The sequence below is a fragment of the Petaurus breviceps genome, unplaced genomic scaffold, assembly GCF_028583685.1.
Source record: "Petaurus breviceps papuanus isolate PSGF00001 unplaced genomic scaffold, PetGlider_PUasm1.0 229, whole genome shotgun sequence".
NCBI lineage: Eukaryota > Metazoa > Chordata > Mammalia > Diprotodontia > Petauridae > Petaurus > Petaurus breviceps.
The window spans coordinates 34,366,038-34,377,266 of NW_027185903.1; the positions used below are offsets into that span (position 1 = coordinate 34,366,038).

The 11,229-nt window shown below is 37.9% G+C and overlaps 1 long non-coding RNA gene across 1 annotated transcript; it reads left to right on the top strand.

Moving 5' to 3' along the window:
• Positions 1-203: 203 nt before the first annotated feature.
• Positions 204-4,742, top strand: LOC138167298 (uncharacterized). The gene is made up of 2 exons (XR_011169857.1): positions 204-379; positions 4,547-4,742. It is a non-coding gene; the product is annotated as an uncharacterized lncRNA (long non-coding RNA).
• Positions 4,743-11,229: the final 6,487 nt, after the last annotated feature.

The following is an 11,229-nucleotide window of genomic DNA, read 5'->3' on the forward strand; positions in this document are numbered from 1 at the left end:
TGGGAGGCATTTGGCAAATATAAGCCTGACCTCTATTGTTTATGCAAGGTTTTTTAGGTTTTACTATAACATATTTAACTTAATTTTTCTCACAAAATAAGTGATAGTGTTAAAAATATGCACATTTCTAATAAGTAATATTAAAAATTTCCCTGGGAACTTTCTTTGAGTTGTGTCCTAGGCAGCTGTCTACCTTGCTTAGCCCTCAAGTGATTTGCTCCAGTGGATTCTGACTGAAGTAGACATAACAGCATCAGATGCCTCAGCTAAGATTGCCTTTCTGAGGCAGAGGTGCAAAGCCTTTCCTGCTCCTGTGCTGTTCACCTGCCTTTCCTGAAGATTTGCTGTGTGCTGATGCTGATGTTTCCACTTGCTAGAAGTAAGTTCAAAAGTTCTTTACAAACTGTTGCTCATTAAGACTTGGAAGATAAATGAGGTTCACCTTTCTGAAGAAGTTAGGACTATAAATTTTTTTCTCCTTGTTCTCTGTTGCAGATCAGTTTTGTGGGATACTGCAGGAACTCAAACAGTTTCTTTAGTGGCAAGTGAAGCGTACTAGCTGTAAAAAGTCTAAAGAATATAGCCCCTTTCTACATTGGGTTTTTATTTAGGTGTTTTTTAACCATACTTAAAAATCTGTACTAGACAAACAAATAAGAAAATCTCTGAAAAAGTAAAACATTTCCACCCCTGGTTGACAGCCTACTTATTTCCTAGTTGTGTGTGTGTGTTTGTATACACATATGCTTATATACACATACACATATGTATATACATACCTATATATACCATATATGTATATCTATACTTACACATAGTCATATATCTATGTTGTGTGTATACATACATACAATTATTTAGTAAATACTCATATACACACACACACACACACACACACACACACACACATATATATATATACATGTTGTTACCTCCATCCCCACCCATCCCCAGTGAATGAAAGCTCCCTTTAGGAAGCAACTATTTCGTTGTTATATTTGTATCCTCAGTCCTGGCACAGTGATTGGAATACAGTAGGCACTTAATAAATGCTTGTTGATTGCTTTTCTTTTCTTTCTTTATTTGCTTTTTGGAGGGCAGTTGGGGTTAAGTGACTTGACCAAGGTCACAAGGCTAATTTGTGTGTGTGTGTGTGTTAAGTGTCTGAGGCTGAATCTGAACCCAGATCCTTCTGACTCCAGGGCCAGTGCTCTATTCACTGTACCACCTAGCTGCCCCCTGCTTTTCTTTTTTTTAATATTGTCTTTTTTCAATGTGATTGATTTTTAATAAAAGAAAGATTCTCAACAACAAAAACAAATCAAGATCAGGAGTCATTAAGCTTTTTTTGTGTGTCTTGAACCCCTTTGGCAATCTGGTGAATCCTATGGACCCCTTCTCAGAATGATGTTTTTAAGTACATAAAATAAAATACATGGTGTTACAAAGGAAACCAATGTCATTAAAATACAGTTATCAAAGTATACGTATTTTAAAGTTCAGAGGTTAAGAAACAGATGGATTGTTAAAGTTCATTGTAAAGGGCCTTGACATATAATTCACTTCTTTGACTTAAGCAGAAACAAGTGGGAAACTGAGTACCAAGAAGTTGTTGGACAATGATTTCAACAATCTGAGGTGTAGTGTGGCAGCAGGGAGGCATGTGGACAGTCAATAAGCTTTGTTTCATCAACTGTGTGTAAGTCACTGATACAGGCTATTAAGATATGCAAACAAAACTGAAAGTTTCCCTGCCTTTGGGGAATTCCTGTTCTCTCATCCCAATGTTTAATAACATAAAAATGGCAAGACTGTACTAGGTTAGACTCATGGTCTCTGCAGTCCGTGGTCTTTAATAGTGACTATAGGGACATGCTGTAGGAAGGACATAGGTTATATCATTCCTAAAAGCATTCTAGTTTAGTGTAAGAGCCCATTATAAATCTGTCACCCCTGAAGTAATTGAAACTGTTGTTTGATCAGTTTATATTTTCAAACTAAGTCACTTTTTTGAGGAGATAAGTTCCAGAAGTCTCCCCTCTGGTTGGTGGAGTAGCGGTGCCTTTTGTTTTCCACAAATATTAGGTCTCAAGGAGGTCATAGAAGGTTAGATCTGGAAAGAATCTTAGAGGGCGTCTTATCCAACACTTTCATTTTGCAGAGAAAGAAGTTCAAGCCCAGAGAATTGAGGTCACTTGCTCAAGGTCAAAAAGCTGATCAGTACCAGAGCTGGGGGTGGAATCCAGTTCTTTAGGATCTCAGGGCAATACTCATCTAAGGTTCTATTATTAAATGGGGTGAAAAACTTTATATTCATCTTGCTGATGACTTTTATGATTTTTTAGACTTTGATTAGATTGTTCTTGATTCTAAATGTGGTATTAGTAGAGTCATTGGATTTGAGTTCAAATTTTATCTTTTCCACTTATTACCTGTGGAACCTTGGGCAAATTATCATAACCTCTTTCAGTCTAAATTACATCTTATTCTGTAAAATGAAAGTTGGACTAAATTATTTCTAAGGTCCCTTCCAGATGTAAATCGTATGAACTCATGGTCTTCTCTCCAGGCTGCTTCATTATTAATAATAATAACAACATTTATATAATGCTTAAAGGTTTGTAAAATACTTTATAAATATTATATTTTTATACAACATAATTTTTATAGTGATTCTGATGGGTAGATGATATTGTTATCCATATTTTACAGATTGGGAAACTGACTTAAACAAAGGTTAAGTGATTTGCTTGGGATTATATAGCTAAGAAGTATCTTGAAGCCAGTTTGAATTCAGGTATTCCTGACTTGAGTTCGTCTAGTGCTTTTCTTTGCTCTGCCACCTCTGTGTGTTACATGGACTGCACATTGGTCATTTTGATCCGCATTTTCATTTGAGTCTATATCTATCAGTTATTGCTGGAGAGAGAGGAATGGGATGTTAAGAGGGGTGTGCTGGTAAATACTTAACCACCTATAAACCCTATATTCAGGACACATTTTTAAAATTTAACCTGCATTAGTAACATTTTCTTTATCACTATTGAGTCTAGGCAATCAGCAAAATGATAAATTGAGTCATAATTTGCAGTCACTTGCTGATTCCCAAGATGTTAATGCTCATACTGAAAATTTAAGAATCAGCTTTCCTGAACCTATTCAGGTTGGCTGAAGAACATGCCTGATTGCTCATCAGAGAAGTCACTTAGTATATATCCTTTCATAGAACCAATAGAAATGGGAGCTCTTTATACCTGAATAGTGGTTAAATGATTCTTTACTCAGTCTTACTAAAGGATTAAAAGACATTCTTTCTCCAGGTGTGGAGTGTGCTAGGCATTTCACTGCAAGTTTGTTGCACTAGGGCAAGAGGAGGGAAGATGGCAAAAAAAAATAAGATACAGAGGAAGAAACATGCATTTGTGGTCGTTTTGTGACTAAAAGTTACTTGATTTAGACTAAACCTAATTAGAAAAGAGAAATTTCCAGAAAACTGGTTGGGCAGATGGTCAATTTGGAATTTTAAGAATATTAAGTATTTAAATATATTATTTTCTGATTTTGGAGATGAATTTTCCTGTGATTTCTACACTGTGTGTATAATTTTCCATTGTGGTTGTGGTGTTTATCCTTTGTTTTTTGAAGATGACTAAAGACATCATGGGGTGATATCTTGACTTGTGCATGAATTGGATCTAAGTGAGACAGATCTTCACAAAGTCAACAGCCTCACTCTCTTTTCATCAAAGTCCAGTGGCAAGACAAACCCAAGGTTACTGGTTACTGGTGAGGGTTACTAGGATGCAGTGAATGACCTTGTTATCTTTGCTCTCTGACAAAGCTCTAAGCACACCACAGTGATTGCTTCAGCCACCTTCGTGGCCATTGGAACAAATCATTCTCATCTGCCCCTTCCACTGGGGGAAGTCTTCACATGCTTGGGGTAATCTCAACTCACCGAGAGTTGAGGTCTGTTGGTTCCCTCAACCCATCTGCCGAGATAGTTTTACTGGGGTGCTATAGCTTCTTGGAGTCACAGGTGAAAGTTGGGTGGTGGGTGGACACCAAAGGTAAGTGAGCAGCCCTGAAAAGGGGTTGGCAAACCCTTACACCAGAGGTGCTAATCCTCCCTGAAATTACCATTAAACACAAGGGAGGAGGAGTACAGGGAGTGTTGTATGAGCTAAGAGCTACCTCCTTAAACCAGTATCTGGTCCGTCATTATTATTTTGCTCCAAGTTGAGTTGGTTCTTGAGGAATGGATGAATGGATGGATGGATGGATGGATAAATAAATGATTGAACATTTATTAGGGGCTCATTCTTTGCAAAGCACTGTGCTAAATACTAGGATATCAATAGAAAACCAAGATAATCCATGCTTTCATGGAGCTCACATTTTAACAGAGAGGGACAACACATAGAGAAAGTTTCAGCTTCAAATCAAATGGAAAGGTCCTGTGGTTCTTTGGCTGAAGCTGTAAAGCAGATGGTAACATCACTTATTGGGTGTAATATTTCTGCTGATAAAACCATATCTATTTCAGATGCTGAATCCTCTGACAGAGCCAAGGACTTTGAAACACCTTTCTTTTCTGAGACTGGTTGCTATGGCTTCTGAAGAGGCAGAAGCTGCTTGGGTAGACTGAGAACAAGACATGGGTATGGAGACTCAAAACAAGAAGTTTTGGGTGGATTCAGAATCTGGGAGAACCCAAAATTCCTAATAAAATAAGATAAAAATAGCCATTTCTGGCCTTCCTAGAGAGTTATTGAAATCAAGGCAACATTTTGGGTTTAAATTATTTCTAGCTACATGAAGTTAAGTTCAAACAATATTAATTAGGGATAAGTAATAATCCACAATCCCCTCTTTGGTGCTCAAGCCCAACATTCAAATACTAGCAAAAGCATAATTACAGAAGCAGAAAGCTGGGTTATGGTTTCAATGGGACTTCATTAAAATAACCTGAATCAATGGAAGAATCCTCCTCATTATTCATCTTTTCTAAAGTTTGATATAATTTATATAAGGAGGGAAGGGGCCAGATTGGTGACAAACTTTTTCTGTTGTCTTATAGCTAGAGGGTAAATTAGTCTCAAGGTCTGTAAATCAGAGGAATTAAGTTTACACTAAGAAACAAGTACACTTTGCCATGTATATCACAAAAATCATAATTCCATGTTTTCTTAAATGTTATTAAAGTTGAACAAACTTAGTTATACAGTTATGTTTTCATACATCCCTTAAGGAAACCTTATTAAATGGATTCTATAGGTAAAATAAGTCAGGTTACAGGTTAAACTTCTTAGAGGTCTCACAATGGACTGATTTGAGAAGGGATATTTAAGTATCACCAGTCACCAAGGGTAGCAGACAAAAATTGAAACTACTTGAGGAAGCTAAAACATCCCTTTCTCAAATAGTTAACGTTGAAATCTTCCAGAATTCTCCTATGTAGAAAATCATCATCTCTCAATTTGGCATTTTATGCCAATCATTAAAAAAACATTATAGAGTAATTACACTTCATATAAATAATAGTAGTGAACATTTATATGTCACTTACCATAGGCCAGGGACTGTGCTCAGCCCTTTACAATTATTACCTCATTTGACCTTCACAAGTACATTTGCCCAAAGAGCAAGAATCCTAGATATAACATTGATAAGTCTGTAACATTCTTTCCCACAAATATCAATTTATTTATTTTTAGTTTTAAGCATTCCCTTTTATAAAATTTTGAGTTTTAAATTTTCTCCCCTCCTTCCCTCCCCAAGACAAAGTACAATCTGATATAGGCTATATATGTACAATCATATTAAACATATTTCCATATTAGTCATGTTGTAAAGAAGAATTAGAAGCAAAGGGAAAAACCATGAGAAGAGAGAGAGAGAGGGAGAGAAAAAGAGAGAGAGACAAAGAGAGAGAGAGAGAGAATAGTATCCTTTGATCTGCATTTAGACGCCATAGTTTTTTATCTGAATATAGATAGCATTTTCCGTCATGAGTCTTCTGAAATTGTCTTAGAAAGATCATTGCATTGCTGAGAAGAGCTAAGTTCATCAAAGTTGGTCATCGCATAATGTTGTTGTTACTGTGTGTGATGTTTTCCTGGTTCTGCTCATTTCACTCAACATCAGTTCATGCAAGTCTTTCCAAGTTTTTCTGAAGTGCAGCTGCTCATCCTTTCTTATGGAACAACAGTATTCCATTACATCCACATATAACAATTTGTTTCAATCATTCCCCAATTGATGGGCATCCTCTCAATTTCCAATTCTTGGCTATCACAAAAAGAACTGCTATAAATATTTTTGTATATGTGGTTCCTTTACCCATTTTTATTGTCACTTTGGCATACAGACCTAGAAGTGGTATTGCTGGATTAAAAGGTATGCAAAGTGTTATACTCCTTTGGGCATAGTTCCAAATTGATCTGCAGAATGGTTGGATCAATTCACAACTCTACTAACAATACATTAGTGTTCCAATTTTCCCATTTCTCCAACATTTATAATTTTCCTGTTTTTTTTTCATGTTAGCCAATCTGATAGGTTGGATCAGAGTTGTTTTAATTTGCATTTCTCTGATCGATAATGATTTAGAACATTTTTTTTTCATATACCTATAGATGACTTTAATTTCTTTATCTAAAACTGCCTTTGACCATTTATCAACTGGGGAAGTCTGTAAGATACTTTTTTTCCAAATGCTTTATTAACTTCTGGTTTACATCATTCATTTCTGCCAGATTTTGAGTTACAAATTTTTTCCCTGTTTTTCCCCTACCCACCACCCCAAAATAGCGGTCCCACAGATATCCCCTCCTCTAATCTGCTCTTTCCTATACCTTCTCCCATACCCCCTTCAACTTTTCCAGTAGGGCATGGTGGATCTCTATGCCCCAATGCCTGTATATCTTATTTCCCAATTACATGTAAAATAGTATTGATATTAGTATTTATATATTTTTAAACATTTGATTTTAAAATATTGAATTCCAGATTCATTCTCTTCCTCCCTTGTCACCCACCCTTACTGGGAAGATAAGCAATTCAGTATAGGTGGTACATGTGTATCTATGCAAAACATTACCATAGTAGATATATTGTAAAAGACCTACTATATTTCCCTCCCTCCTATCCCACCTCCCACTTGTTCTATTCTCTACTTTGATCCTGTCCCTTTTCAAAAGTGGGTGCTCCTAACTTCCCTCCCCCCAGTGTGCCCTCACTTCCATCATCCCCCCTCTTCCCCTTCCCCCCTATTCTCCTGTAGGGTGAGATACCCTATTTAGCATGTATGCCATTCCCTCCCTGAACCAAATTGAATGAGAATAAGATTTTGCCTTTTTGCCTTCCTGTTCTTCCCCTCCATTGTAACCATTTTCCCTTGCCTCTTCTATATGAGATAGTTTACCCCATTCTGTCTCTCATCCTCTCATTAAATTCCTCTCTCACATCTTGATTTCACCTTTCAAGTATCATCCCTTCCTATTAAATTGGTCTTGTGCCCTCTATCTATGTATACCTGTAAACATATATACACACATTCACATATATATTCATATGCCCATATACCCTCATTATATATATATATATACATATGTTTCTATTCCCTTCAACTATTTTCATACTAAGAAAAGTTTCATCAGTTATAATAATCATTTTTCCATGTAGGAATGTTAATAGTTCAACTTTGATAAGTTCCTTATGATTTCTTTTCCCTGTTTACCTTCTCATGCTTCTCTTACTCCTTGCATCTGAATGTCAAATTTTCTATTCAACTCTGGTTTTTTCATTAAGAATACTTGAAAGTCCTCTATTCCAGTGAATGACCATATTTTCCCCTGAAACATGATACTCAGTTTTGCTTGGAAGGTGATTCTTGGTTTTAATCCCAGCTCCTTTGACCTCCAGAATATCATATTCCAAGCCTTTCAATCCCTCAGTGTAGAAGCTGCCAGATCCTGTGTTATCCTGGTTGTGTTTCCACAATATTTAAACTGTTTCTTCCTGGCTGCTTGTAATATTCTCTCCTTGATCTGGGAATTTCAGAACCTGGCTATAATATTCCTAGGAGTTTTCTTTTTGGCATCTTTTTCAGGAGGTGATCGGTGGATTTTTTCAACCTCTATTTTGCCCTCTGGTTCTAAAACATCAGGACAGTTTTCCTTGAGAATTTCTTGGAGGATGATTTCTAGATTCTTACTTTGATCATGGCTTTCAGGTAGTCCAATAATTTTTAAATTATCTCTCCTGGATCTATAGTTAAGGTCAGTGGTTTTTCCCATGAGATATTTCACATTGCCTTCTATTCTTTCATTTGTTTGGATCTGTTAACAGTATCTTGATTCCTCATAAGGTTACTAGTTTCCATTTGCTCCAATCTAATTCTGAAGGAATAATTCTCCTCAGTGAGCTTTTGAGATTCTTTTTTCATCTGGCAAATTTGGCTTTTTAAGGCATTCTTCTCCTCATTGCCTCTTTGAGCCTCTTTTGCCATTTGAGTTAGTCTATTTTTTAAGGTGTTATTTTCCTCAGTCAGTCTGTTGACTCTCATTTCATAATTTTCTCGCATCGTTCTCATTTCTCTTCCCAATTTTTCCTCCACTTCTCTTATTTCCTTCTTAAGGTCTTCTATAGCCTGTAATCAGCTCATATTTTTCCTTCAAGCTTTTGGTGCAGGAGTTCTGATTTCACTGTCTTCCTCCTGTTCCATGCTTTGATCCTTTTTGTCACCAAAATAGGAGTGTAATGTTGGGGTACTCTGTTTATTTTGCTTCCTTTGCCTGTTCATGTCGCCACTCAGTCACTTGACCCCTGCACTTTTTGCACAGTAGGACTCTGCCACCAGATAGGGGAGCTTTGTCCCAAATGCTGGGGTTTTCTCAGATGCTGAAGGTATTAGTTGGGTGCCCTCTCTGAAGCCTCAACACACTCTGGCAAGCTGCTCACACACCCCAGGATCTCCACTATAGACCACAGTCCAGATCTAAGCAGGTTAAAGCAAGAGCAATTACCCCTCAGACTGGTCACTTGGTCCCCCTATGCTATTCAGGCCAGGAGCTGAAGCTGCCACATGGGGGCAGCTGCACGGCTGCGGCTCCTCACTCTGGGGGAAGAGGCTGATATGCTCCCAACTACTGGATCCCAAAGTCCACACTTCACTGACCTCTCATTTTGTCCTTAGCATCTGTGGGTTGATAAATCTGGAAACTGCCACAGCTGCTGATGATCTGGAGTCCCTCCAGCTGGTTGCTGGTCAGGCCTGCCCTGGAGCTAAAACTTCCGGCTCACGCAGGCCTGGGCTTGGCTCCCATAGCTCTGTGCTGTCCGATTCTTGCCTGCCTGGCAGGCTGTCCTCAGCTGGAGGTTAGCTTCTTTGTGTCATTTTGTGGGTTCTGTAGTGCCAAAGTTTGTTCAGAGTCCCCTTTTACATGAAGTGGGGGAGGTAGAAGCCAGAGCCCCACAGAATCCTGTTTCTACTCTGCCATCTTGACTCTGCCCCCCAGTCTGTAAGATTCTTGAAGTCAATGATTATACTATTTTTCATGTTTGTATCATTGGTAATTAGCATAGTGTCTTTCACATACTATTGTTGTTAGTGTTGTTCAATCATTTCAGTCATGTCTAACTCTTCATGACCCCATTTGAGGCTTTCTTGACAAATATACTGGAGTGGTTTGCAATTTCTTTCTCTGGCTCATTTTAGAGGTGAGGCCACTGAGGTACACAGGGTCTAATAACTTGCCCGGGATTCACACAGCTAGGGTCTGAGGCCAGATTTAAACTCAGGAAAGTGAGTTTTCCTGACTTCAGGCCCAGTACTCTATCCTCTGAAGCACCTAGGTGTCCTATAAAGCTATATATTTCTACAAACCAGGGAGAAAAGAAAGATTACCATCCTTTTTTTTTTTTGTCTTTATCTCTGTGATTTACAACATGGTGGAAACTGTGAAGGTAGACAGAAAGAATCTCACAAATTTCCCTTCTTATCTTCCATTGAAAATGAAAAAGTCAGTAAGAGAGTAATTCCCTGCTTAATATTACAGATAGTTGGGAGGGCTGTCTTGGGTCTGAGATTTCATTAGTCTATCCCATGCTTCAACTTTCCCTTTCTATACTGTCTCACAGCAGTTTTTGTGGGTGACTTGATGTTCTGCTTCAAAGTTCTCCAAGGTAAACAAGACACCTTGTACTAGCTAGAGAACTTTGGAAGTGGATGTTCCAATAAAATCCCACTGCTTTGCCTGAATAATACAAATTTCTCTCACTAACCCAGGGTCATTCTAAATGAATGATTGTAGAGCTATTTCCCATGTTTACCAGGATATACAGACCACTACTGATCATTCTAGACCATATCTCTTGGGAGAATTGAAAAAAAAGTTTGGGAGAAAAAAATAAATAAAGAAAAAATCACTACCAGCCCTTCTCCCCCCCCCCCAAATTTGTAGTTTTTAGCAACTGCTTAATAGGCCCTTGAGTGTTCAAGTCAACACATTTGGCAAATCAACACATTTGAACCATCAGGATGGCCTGGGCTAATTCCAACCCTGCCCAAGTCTTTCCCTAGGTTAAGGCCAACTGTAGCCTCTTAATTTTCTGAACACCTGGAGTCAGGGCCTGGACTTTTTCTAACCCAAACGCAATGGGATTCACCAGGTCCTTGCTGTGTTCAGCGTGATCCAGTCAGCTCTGACCCACACTTGATTCTAAAGTCATAGAGACTTATTCAACTTCCAGGGTCTCAGAGAATCTTCAGGCTTATTTGGTGACCACCAGGGCATTGAACTTCTAACACCATATTGTTGTTCATGAGTAAAAACCCCAAAATATGAAATATATTTAGAAATAAATTTCTTAGGTCATTTGGTAGAGGAAAGTGAGCTGGAATGTAGCTCCCACTCTCTGGGTGGGAATAAACAAACAAATAAATAAATAATAAAAATAATAATTCAATAAAATAAAATCTTGTTCAATAAAAATAAATTAAAATTTTAAAATGTGTATAGGAAGCACAGTGGGTAGAACCAGGACTGGAATCAGGAAGACTTGAGTTCAAATTTGGCCTCAGGCACTCTCTAGCTGTGTGACCTTGAGCAAGTCACTTCCCTTCCATATGCCTCAGTTTCCTCATCTGTAAAATGGAGCTAATTATGGCACCTACTTCCCAGGATTGTTGTGAGGATCAAATGAAATAATAATTGTAAAGTGTTT